We start from the raw sequence: 9,727 nt of genomic DNA, 5'->3' as shown, positions 1-9,727 counted from the left end.
TTTTCAGCCTTTGTTCTCCTTCTTCTCCTCTGAATTTGTTACATCCTTATTAGAGAATGTTCAGTTCCCCCTGAGTGTTAAAGAGACCATCTTTCTGGTGTTTAATATAGTAAGCTTTCTCTATACAGTCTGCAGTTTCTCTAGAATGAGAGCTGAGATTTCTAGAGGGGCTGAGACCCCTGACCCCAGAGTAGAGCCAGGCGTGAGGAATCCTGAATGGTGTGGGAAATGGGAGGATATGGGCCAAATCTTAAAGGAATTTTCTGACCCTACATCCTGGGATTTTCCATGTGAACAAATTCAGAACCCAGCTGAGGTGGCAAAGTACCTGAAAGAGAAGTGCCATGGTAATTCTAAGGAGAAGAAGATCATTGCAGTGAGCTGGGCCCTGGCATATGCTTACCGTACCCTGCTAGATACTGTAGGGCAGCAGACAGAGGAAGGGGGACAGGCAGATAAATCAGCCACTATCCCAGTCACTCAGGCTGCAGCCAACACCCCAGGCTCGAGGCCAACAACTACACCAGACAGTGAGCCTAAGCCAGCAGCTAAACCTGTCAGTAAGCCTCAACCAATGGCTGTTGCTACCAGCACGAGAAGTGGAAAGTGCACAGACAAGACTGATCGACCAGTGGATGATGATGATGATGATGCAGGAGAAGGACCCTCGACGCCTCCTGACATAAAACCAGGAGTCAAAGCAACTGGTAAAAGATCAGAGGCCAATAATGAGTCTTTTTCCCTAAAGGACCTCCGTGGCCTAAGAAAGGATTACACCCGACGACCTGATGAGTCTATAATTAGTTGGTTGGTCCGTCTTTGGGATGCTGCAGGCGAGGCTACAATTCTGGATGGCACTGAAGCCAGGCATTTGGGATCCCTGTCACATGATCCTGTCATCGACCAAGGAATGATGAGAGGGCCTAACCCTCACAGCCTCTGGGCACGGGTCCTGGACAGTGTAGCACAAAGATACCTGTGTGCAGATGATCTTTATATGCAGCAGACCCACTGGAAGACGATAGAACAAGGGATCCAACGCCTGAGAGAAATGGCAGTGGCAGAGATTATCTTCTCAGATGACATAACAACTAGGAATCCGGACTTGGTACCATGTACATCTGTGATGTGGCGAAAACTTGTACGACTTGGGCCCCATGAATATGCTTCTGCTTTAGCAATAATGAAGCGGGACGAGAGGGATGAGACCGTGCTTGATATGGCAAAGAAGCTCCGAGCATATGCAGATGCTGTGCATGGCCCAACACATGCCAGAATTGCAGCTGTGGAAACACGTCTGCAGAAATTAGAAGACAAGATAGAGGAGAATCATAAAAGACTCAGGGAGGAGATTAAAGAGGACCTTCTCCAAATCTCAGCAGTACAAATTAGAGGCCCTGGTATCCAACGCAGACGTTCCCCTGATGGGGAGAGGAGGTACACCCCACGAGCTGAGCTGTGGTTCTTCCTACGTGATTGCGGAGAAAACATGAGGAGATGGGATGGAAAATCTACTGCTGCTCTGGCACAACGGGTGCGTGAATTGAAGGAAGGCAAGACCCAAAGAGGAAGTTCCACCAAAAGGAGAGCAGCTCCAGTTGCCCGTAGCCAAGCTGCCAAGTATGATGATGATGATATATCTGATCCCCTTGAAGGAACCTCTAAGACATATGCCCAAGGAAAGAAGGATAAACAGGCTTAGAGGGGCCCTGCCTCTAGCCAGGGAGAGGCGAGGGAAAATCGTGTCTTCTGGACTGTGTGGATTCGTTGGCCTGGCACATCGGAACCACAAAAGTATAAAGCTTTGGTTGATACTGGTGCCCAATGCACATTAGTCCCATCAAGATATGTGGGGGCAGAATCTGTTTCTATTGCTGGTGTGACAGGTGGATCACAGGACTTTACCTTGGTGGAAGCTGATGTGAGCCTGACTGGACATGAATGGAAAAAACATCCTATTGTGACTGGCCCAGAGGCCCCATGCATTTTGGGCATAGATTACCTCCGAAGGGGGTATTTTAAAGATCCAAAAGGATTCAGGTGGGCATTTGGGATAGCAGCTGTGGTGACAGAGGGCATCCAGCAATTGAACACCTTGTCTGGACTGTCTGAGAATCCAAGTACTGTAGGACTTCTGAAAGGAGAAGAGCAAAAGGTACCAATTGCCACTTCCATAGTGCATCGCCGACAATACAGAACAACTCGAGATGCTGTGGTTCCCATCCATAAAATGATCCGTGAGCTGGAGAGCCAAGGGGTGGTCAGCAAAACCCACTCACCCTTCAACAGCCCCATCTGGCCTGTACGTAAATCTGAAGGAGAATGGAGACTGACCGTAGACTATCGTGCATTGAATGAGGTGACTCCACCACTGAGCGCTGCCGTGCCAGACATGCTGGAACTGCAGTACGAGCTGGAGTCCAAGGCAGCAAAGTGGTACGCCACTATCGATATCGCCAATGCATTTTTCTCCATTCCTCTGGCAGCAGAGTGCAGGCCTCAGTTCGCTTTCACATGGAGGGGAGTGCAGTACACCTGGAATCGACTGCCCCAGGGGTGGAAGCACAGTCCTACTATCTGCCATGGACTGATCCAGACTACACTAGAAAAAGGTGAGGCTCCAGAACATTTACAATATATTGATGATATCATTGTGTGGGGGAACACAGCAGCAGAAGTGTTCGAGAAAGGAGAGAGAATCATCCAAATCCTCCTGGAAGCCGGCTTCGCCATCAAGAAGAGTAAAGTTAAGGGACCTGCTCGAGAGATCCAGTTCCTGGGAGTGAAGTGGCAAGATGGACGGCGTCAGATTCCTACTGATGTCATCAACAAAATCACAGCTATGTCCCCACCAACCAACAAGAAGGAGACACAAGCTTTCTTAGGCGCCATAGGTTTTTGGAGGATGCACATTCCTGAGTACAGTCAGATTGTGAGCCCTCTTTACCTGGTCACCCGCAAGAAGAACGATTTCCATTGGGGCCCTGAGCAGCAACAAGCTTTTGCCCAGATAAAGCAGGAAATTGCTCATGCAGTAGCCCTTGGCCCAGTCAGGACGGGACCAGATGTGAAGAACGTGCTCTACTCTGCAGCCGGGAACCATGGTCTGTCCTGGAGCCTGTGGCAGAAGGTGCCTGGTGAGACTCGAGGCCGACCATTAGGATTTTGGAGTCGGAGCTACAGAGGGTCTGAAGCTAACTACACCCCAACCGAGAAGGAGATCTTGGCCGCCTACGAAGGGGTCCAAGCAGCCTCAGAGGTGGTTGGCACAGAAGCACAACTCCTTCTGGCACCCCGACTACCAGTGCTGGGGTGGATGTTCAGAGGAAAGGTTCCCTCAACCCACCATGCCACCAGTGCTACATGGAGCAAGTGGATTGCCCTCATTACACAGCGCACCCGGATTGGAAAACTGAATCGCCCTGGGATTTTGGAAGTAATTACAAATTGGCCTGAAGGTGAAAGTTTTGGTGTCACAGATGAGGAACAAGAACCAGTGACACGGGCTGAAGAAGCTCCACCATATAACCAACTGCCAGCAGAGGAAACACGCTATGCTCTATTCACCGACGGTTCCTGTCGCATTGTGGGGATGAATCGGAGGTGGAAAGCAGCCGTATGGAGCCCCACGCGACGGGTAGCAGAGGCCACTGAAGGAGAGGGTGGATCCAGTCAACTTGCTGAACTCAAAGCGGTTCAACTGGCCTTAGACATTGCTGAAAGAGAGAAGTGGCCAAAGCTTTACCTTTATACCGATTCATGGATGGTAGCCAATGCTCTGTGGGGATGGTTGGAGAGATGGAAAGAGGCTAACTGGCAGCGTAGAGGAAAACCAATTTGGGCTGCCGAAGAGTGGAAAGATATCGCTACCCGGTTAGAGAAATTACCTGTGAAGGTTCGCCATGTAGATGCCCATGTTCCCAGAAGTAGGGCTAATGAAGAGCAGAAAAACAATCAGCAGGTAGATCAGGCTGCAAAGATAGGGGTGTCGAAGATAGACCTTGATTGGGAACACAAGGGAGAGTTGTTCCTGGCTCGATGGGCCCATGATGCCTCAGGTCATCAGGGCAGAGATGCCACATATAAGTGGGCACGAGACCGAGGGGTGGATCTAACCATGGACAGTATTTCTCAAGTTATCCATGACTGTGAGACATGCGCTGCCATGTCTCACATGGGGGGCGGTGGTCCAAGTACAAGTATGGAGAGGCCTGGCAGATTGACTACATCACACTGCCTCAAACCCGCCAGGGCAAGCGCTATGTACTGACCATGGTGGAAGCCACCACTGGATGGTTGGAGACCTACCCTGTGTCTCACGCTACAGCCCGTAACACCATCCTGGGCCTTGAAAAGCAGGTCCTTTGGAGGCATGGCACCCCTGAGAGGATTGAGTCAGACAATGGGACTCATTTCAAGAATAGCCTTATCAACACTTGGGCTAGGGAACATGGCATTGAGTGGGTGTACCATATCCCCTACCATGCACCAGCTGCAGGGAAGGTGGAAAGGTACAATGGACTGTTAAAAACCACCTTGAGAGCATTGGGTGGGGGATCATTCAAAAACTGGGAGCAGCATTTAGCAAAGGCCACTTGGTTAGTTAACACCCGGGGTTCCACCAACCGAGCGGGCCCTGCCCAGTCTGAGTCCCTGAATATAGTAGATGGAGACAAAGTCCCAGTGGCACATATCAGAGGTTTGTTAGGGAAGGCAGTTTGGATCAATTCTGCCCCGAGTACAGACAAACCCATTCGTGGGATTGTCTTTGCTCAAGGACCAGGTTGTACATGGTGGGTAATGCAGAGAGATGGAACAACACGATGTGTGCCTCAGGGAGATCTGATTGTGGGGTGAGGCAGCATGAGACAGAAGGAAATATGTAAGTGTCAAAGGTCGGAGCAAGTGAGATGGAAGAAAATGTGTCCGAATAAGTGAAAGATGGAAATTTCTACTTGCTGAAGTTTTTACATGCTGTTTAGTATGTTCACGATATGGAGATAAGGGGTGGAATGTCCTAGGGTGATGTTATGGTGTTTGTATCTCCAATCGTGTGTCCTGATTATGTTTGGTATTATGTCCTGTGCTTCCAGGACTGAGTCTGAGAGTGAAGCTTTGTTTTGTCTTGTTATCAGCCGGCTCACCTCCCCCATGGTCTATGTTTAGGAGAGGTTTTAGCTCGGCTTGCTTGCTTGCCTGCTTGCTTGCCTGCTTGCTTGCTTGCTTGCTTGCTTGCTTGCCTGCTTGCTTGCCTGCTTGCTCGCTTCTGCCTTTTTCTTTCCTTCGCTTTGCCCTTGCTTTCTGCTTATTAGTTAGTTCAGCTAGGCAGTCCAACTTTTTCCCTGGACTGTTTTCTCTTCCACCCCGTCCCCTCCCTCTCCTGGATACCATCTGAACGGACGGGGACCTGGGAACCCCAAGAAACACCGGGAGGCTACACTTTGTCACCTGCAGCAGTCATCCCCAGCGCCAGAGACTGATAACTGAGCGACCACTCGCCAGAGAGACTGAGTTTGTCATCCCTTCAGAACGGTGAAAGAGTTTTTTTGTCAGCTGGTGTTGTCTTTTTCCCTGTGCTGGGGAGTGTCTTGCTTGTTAAATAAACAGGTTTTTTCTCCCACTCTTCTCCGAGGAAATTCTTCCCGAACCCGGTGGGGTGGGGGGGGAGGAGTCGTGGGGTTTGCTGTTTGGGGGCTCCTCCTGGAGGTTTTCCCCCAAATTTGCCCGAAACCAGGACACCCAGCAGAGCTCATCTCTTCTGTCCATCAGCTGGGGCCATCACTCAGGGCATCTTCCCCCTCTCAGGAATTGCTGAGATAACCCAGGCCGGACATCTGTCCTGTCCTGAGTTCTCTCTGGTGCCAGGGGGGTGGAATTCCCAGCTGACCATGAACATCTGGCCTTGAGAGCAGACTGAAGGGAGATGAGCCTTGAATTTCTGAGTGACACACACTTCACTTTATAAACTAGAAAAGCCACACAGAATTTTCACCAAGCAGAAATCTTCTGCGTAGTCCCTGCAAACAGGTAGGGCTTCTCTCTCAAGTGTGGATGCATCTTTGTGGTTCCTTTTCTGGCAGCTGAGTGAAAGGGCTCCCTGTGTACTCCCTCATCAGTTTGGTGGTAAGTTACATTGACTCCTGATCTCTGCTATTTCTTCACTAGCTGTAATAGGGAACCAGGGAACTTTATTGTGCACTGTGTTTGTATCTACCTGTACTTCTTTTCTTTATCCTGTGCAGTAAGTAGTCTATTTAAAGTCTCTTGTCTGTTAATCTTGTGTCCATTCAGTGAATAATTCTTTTTATAATAGACCTAATCAGCCATTCTAAAGAACATGAGAGCAGGAGCAATTTGGGCTACAAGTCACCTGAAACAGAGCTACTACTAGAAACCTGAGCATAAAGCAGGACTTCCACTCCATTCAAAACATATTTTATTTAAAAACAAAAAGAGTGAATATCTTTTTTGCCATTTATTCTTTTCCAGTGTATGGATTTATATCAGCAATCTCCAGTTATATTGATCCCCAGCACCTCCTAATGCAGTCTGAACAGATATGAAAATTAAGACCCTTTTTGGCTGACAATCAATGACACTTTGTCCTTGCCCATGTGCCACCATTTCCCTCATCTAACCCCTTGGACTCAGAGCAGCCTTGTGCAAATCTGAGCTTTCTCCACTCAACACTTTGAAGCAAAAATCAAATGGTTAAGAGCTTAGCTGAGAGATAGAAGCTGTATATATAATGATTACAGTAAAGGCATATAGAAAGTGATTCCATGGGGTCCCCCACTGTCACATGAACCCTTAGCTCCATGGGCCCTGCAGGGTCACAAGGGTCTCCTTGGTTCAGGGGTGCCTGTGGCAGGACGTCCACCCACCCCTACCACAGACAGTGCATAAAGAGATAACCCGGGCTGAGAGACCCAGCAAGGGATCATCTCTGGGGCCAAAAGGGCTCAGGCCTCAGCTCAGAATCAACATCTTAGTCTGGAGAGCAGATGTGGGAAGAGATAAAAGAAATATTCTTGACTGAGAGACACTGTTTTACAAACTAAAATACATATGAGTTATCACAGAAGCAGAAGCCACCACATGCACACCCTGAAGGTGTAAAGGGCTTCTTCTTGTAGTTTGCACACAGATTCCAGGGGTACTTCCCTGGGGATTGAGGGAAAGGATCTCGATATGAGACTCCACCAACAATTGGATGGTAAGATACAATAAATCCTAAGTTATATCTTTGCTAGCTGTAATATTAAGAGGTACCTTTAACCTCGTGCTGTATATAGCTGGTTGAAGTCTCTTTTTGTCCTTATTCCTGTGCAGTATTAGTTTAAGTCTTACATCTGTTAGTTTTCTGTCTATTAAATAAAGAATTCATGCTATAATAGACCGAATTAGCCATTATTAAAGATATTGCAAATGAGAGTGAGTTTTTGGGTGCTGACCACCTCAATAAAGACACTGCCTGCTGCCAGAGGCCTGGGAAAAGGGCAGGGACTAATCTAAACCCCCACAATTGCCCCCCATAACCGTGCCACACAGTGCCACAATTGCCCCTTGGCCTGGCAAGCCCCAGTAATGTCACAATGGACTCCTCGGTTCCGTGGGGCTGCAAAGTGTCACAATGGCCCCTTTGTTCAATGAGATCTGTTGTGTCACAGTAGTGACCATGATTCCATAAGGCTCTGCAGTGTCACAACAGACGATTGGTTCCGTGACACCCCACAGTGTCACAGTGACCGCTTGGTCCCATTGAGCCCCACAGTGTCACTAGGGTCCCCTTGGTTTCACAGGGCTCTGAAGTGTCACGATGGCCCTTTAGTTTAAAAAAGCCTCAAGCTTTTAAAATAGCCTCCATGCTTTCATGAGGTCCTGCTGTGTCACAATGGACCCTTGGTTCTGCAGTGTCAGAATGCCCCCTTGGTCCTTTGGAGCCTCACAGTGTCACTATTGTGTCCTTGGTTCCATGAGTTCCTGCAGTGCCACAATGGTCTTTAGGTTAGATGAGGCCTCAAAGTGTCATCATGGTCTCCATGGTTCCATGAGGCCCCACTGCTTCAAAATGGCCTCCTTGGTTCCATGGTGTCAGAATGGACCCTTCATCCCATGGAGCCCCACACTGTCACTGTGGTCCCCTTGATTCCATGAGGCCCTGCTGTGCTAAAATGGCCCCTTGGTTAAACAAGGCCCTGCAGTGTCACAATGGACCTTTGGTTCCATAAAGCCCCACTGTGACACAATTGGGCCCTTGGTTCCGTGAGGGGTGGCACTGTCAGAATGGCCCCTTTGTTTAATGGAGCACCACAGTATCAGAATGGTCTCCATGCTTCCACAGGGCCCCCAGTGTAACAACAGACCCTTTGTTCCATGAGGCTCCACAGTGTCACCATGGACTCCTTGGTTCTGTCAGGCCCTGCTGTGTCACAATGGCCCCTTGGTTCCATGAGACCTTTCTCTGTCACAATGGAATTTTGGTTCCAGGCGTTTCTGTGGTGTCACAATGGTCTCCATGGATCTGCACTATCACAATGGACCATCAGTGCCATTGGGCCCCGCTGTGTCCAAATGGATTTTGGTTTCATGCAGCCCCACAGGGTTAAAAAGGCCCCTTGGTTCCATGGGATTCTATTGTGTCACAATGGAGCCTTTGTGCCATGAGATTCCACAGTGTCACAGTGGACTCCTTGGGTCCCTGAGGCCACAATGTTACCAAATCTCCAATATATAAGAATAAGACTCTTTGAAACTAATCTGGTGTTTAAAAGGGCATAATTTATTCAGGCCTGAGGTCCAGCAAAGGATAACACCTAACCTCATGCGGACATGTGATTCTAAAAGCGTGTGGCTTAACTTCAGTCACTACATGTGCATTACAATTTACCCATTTCCATAGAAGTCATGCCTATTTCCCAGTTACAGTCTGTGATTTTTCTATCACTGCAGCCTTGAGCCAGATGTCTTCTTCATTTCTTCCAACTGTCCCATCTGGGAAAGCAGCCCCACAATGCCTTGTTTCTCTGCTGAAAGTTCATAGGCACATGAAGTTCACAGGAACATAGGCACAGTAAAACTTGAATTAAACCCTTTTGGTGTCAAGGCCAAGGCTCTGTGTGTGCAGGCAGAGGCAGGCAGGAGGCAGAGCTGTCAGCAAAGGAAGGGGCCAGCGAGGTGGGGCAGCCGGGGGATGACGACAGCCTGCAGGGACAGAGGCGCAGGGCATGGACACCGTAGGACAGCCTGGGCTGCAGAGGGCACAGGGATGGGCAGCAGCTGAAAGGCCCTGACACAGCCAACTCCTGCAGCACTTGGGCCATGCAGGCTGGCCCTGGGCCTGAGGCCAGCAGGGGACAAGTGAGCCTTGCTGTGCTGGGGCCTCATTGCCTCCTTGTCCCTGCTCAGCAGCCTGGCAGGGGCCGCCCCATGGTGCTGCCCTTGGCATTGCACATGCCCAGAGCCCAGTGGGCCGGGAAGAGCCCTGAGCAATGAGGGAGGGACAGGATCTGCCTTGCCAGGGGCTGGGGCTCAGCCCTTGGCCCTTTGCATTCCTGAAACACATCCAGGTTTGCTCAGCATCAGAGACACCTTTCCCTTGTTTGTCCCCACCTGTCATCAGAGCCTTCAATGTTCTATCTGGAACCTGGCGACACTTTCTCAGTCATAACCCTCAGTGGAATCCATTAAACCTTCAAGAAATTTCAGTGTTTAAAGTTAATTTTGA

The sequence above is a fragment of the Sturnus vulgaris genome, chromosome 30 (genome assembly GCF_052056855.1).
Source record: "Sturnus vulgaris isolate bStuVul1 chromosome 30, bStuVul1.hap1, whole genome shotgun sequence".
Taxonomy (NCBI): domain Eukaryota; kingdom Metazoa; phylum Chordata; class Aves; order Passeriformes; family Sturnidae; genus Sturnus; species Sturnus vulgaris.
This window is presented reverse-complemented; position numbering follows the sequence as displayed.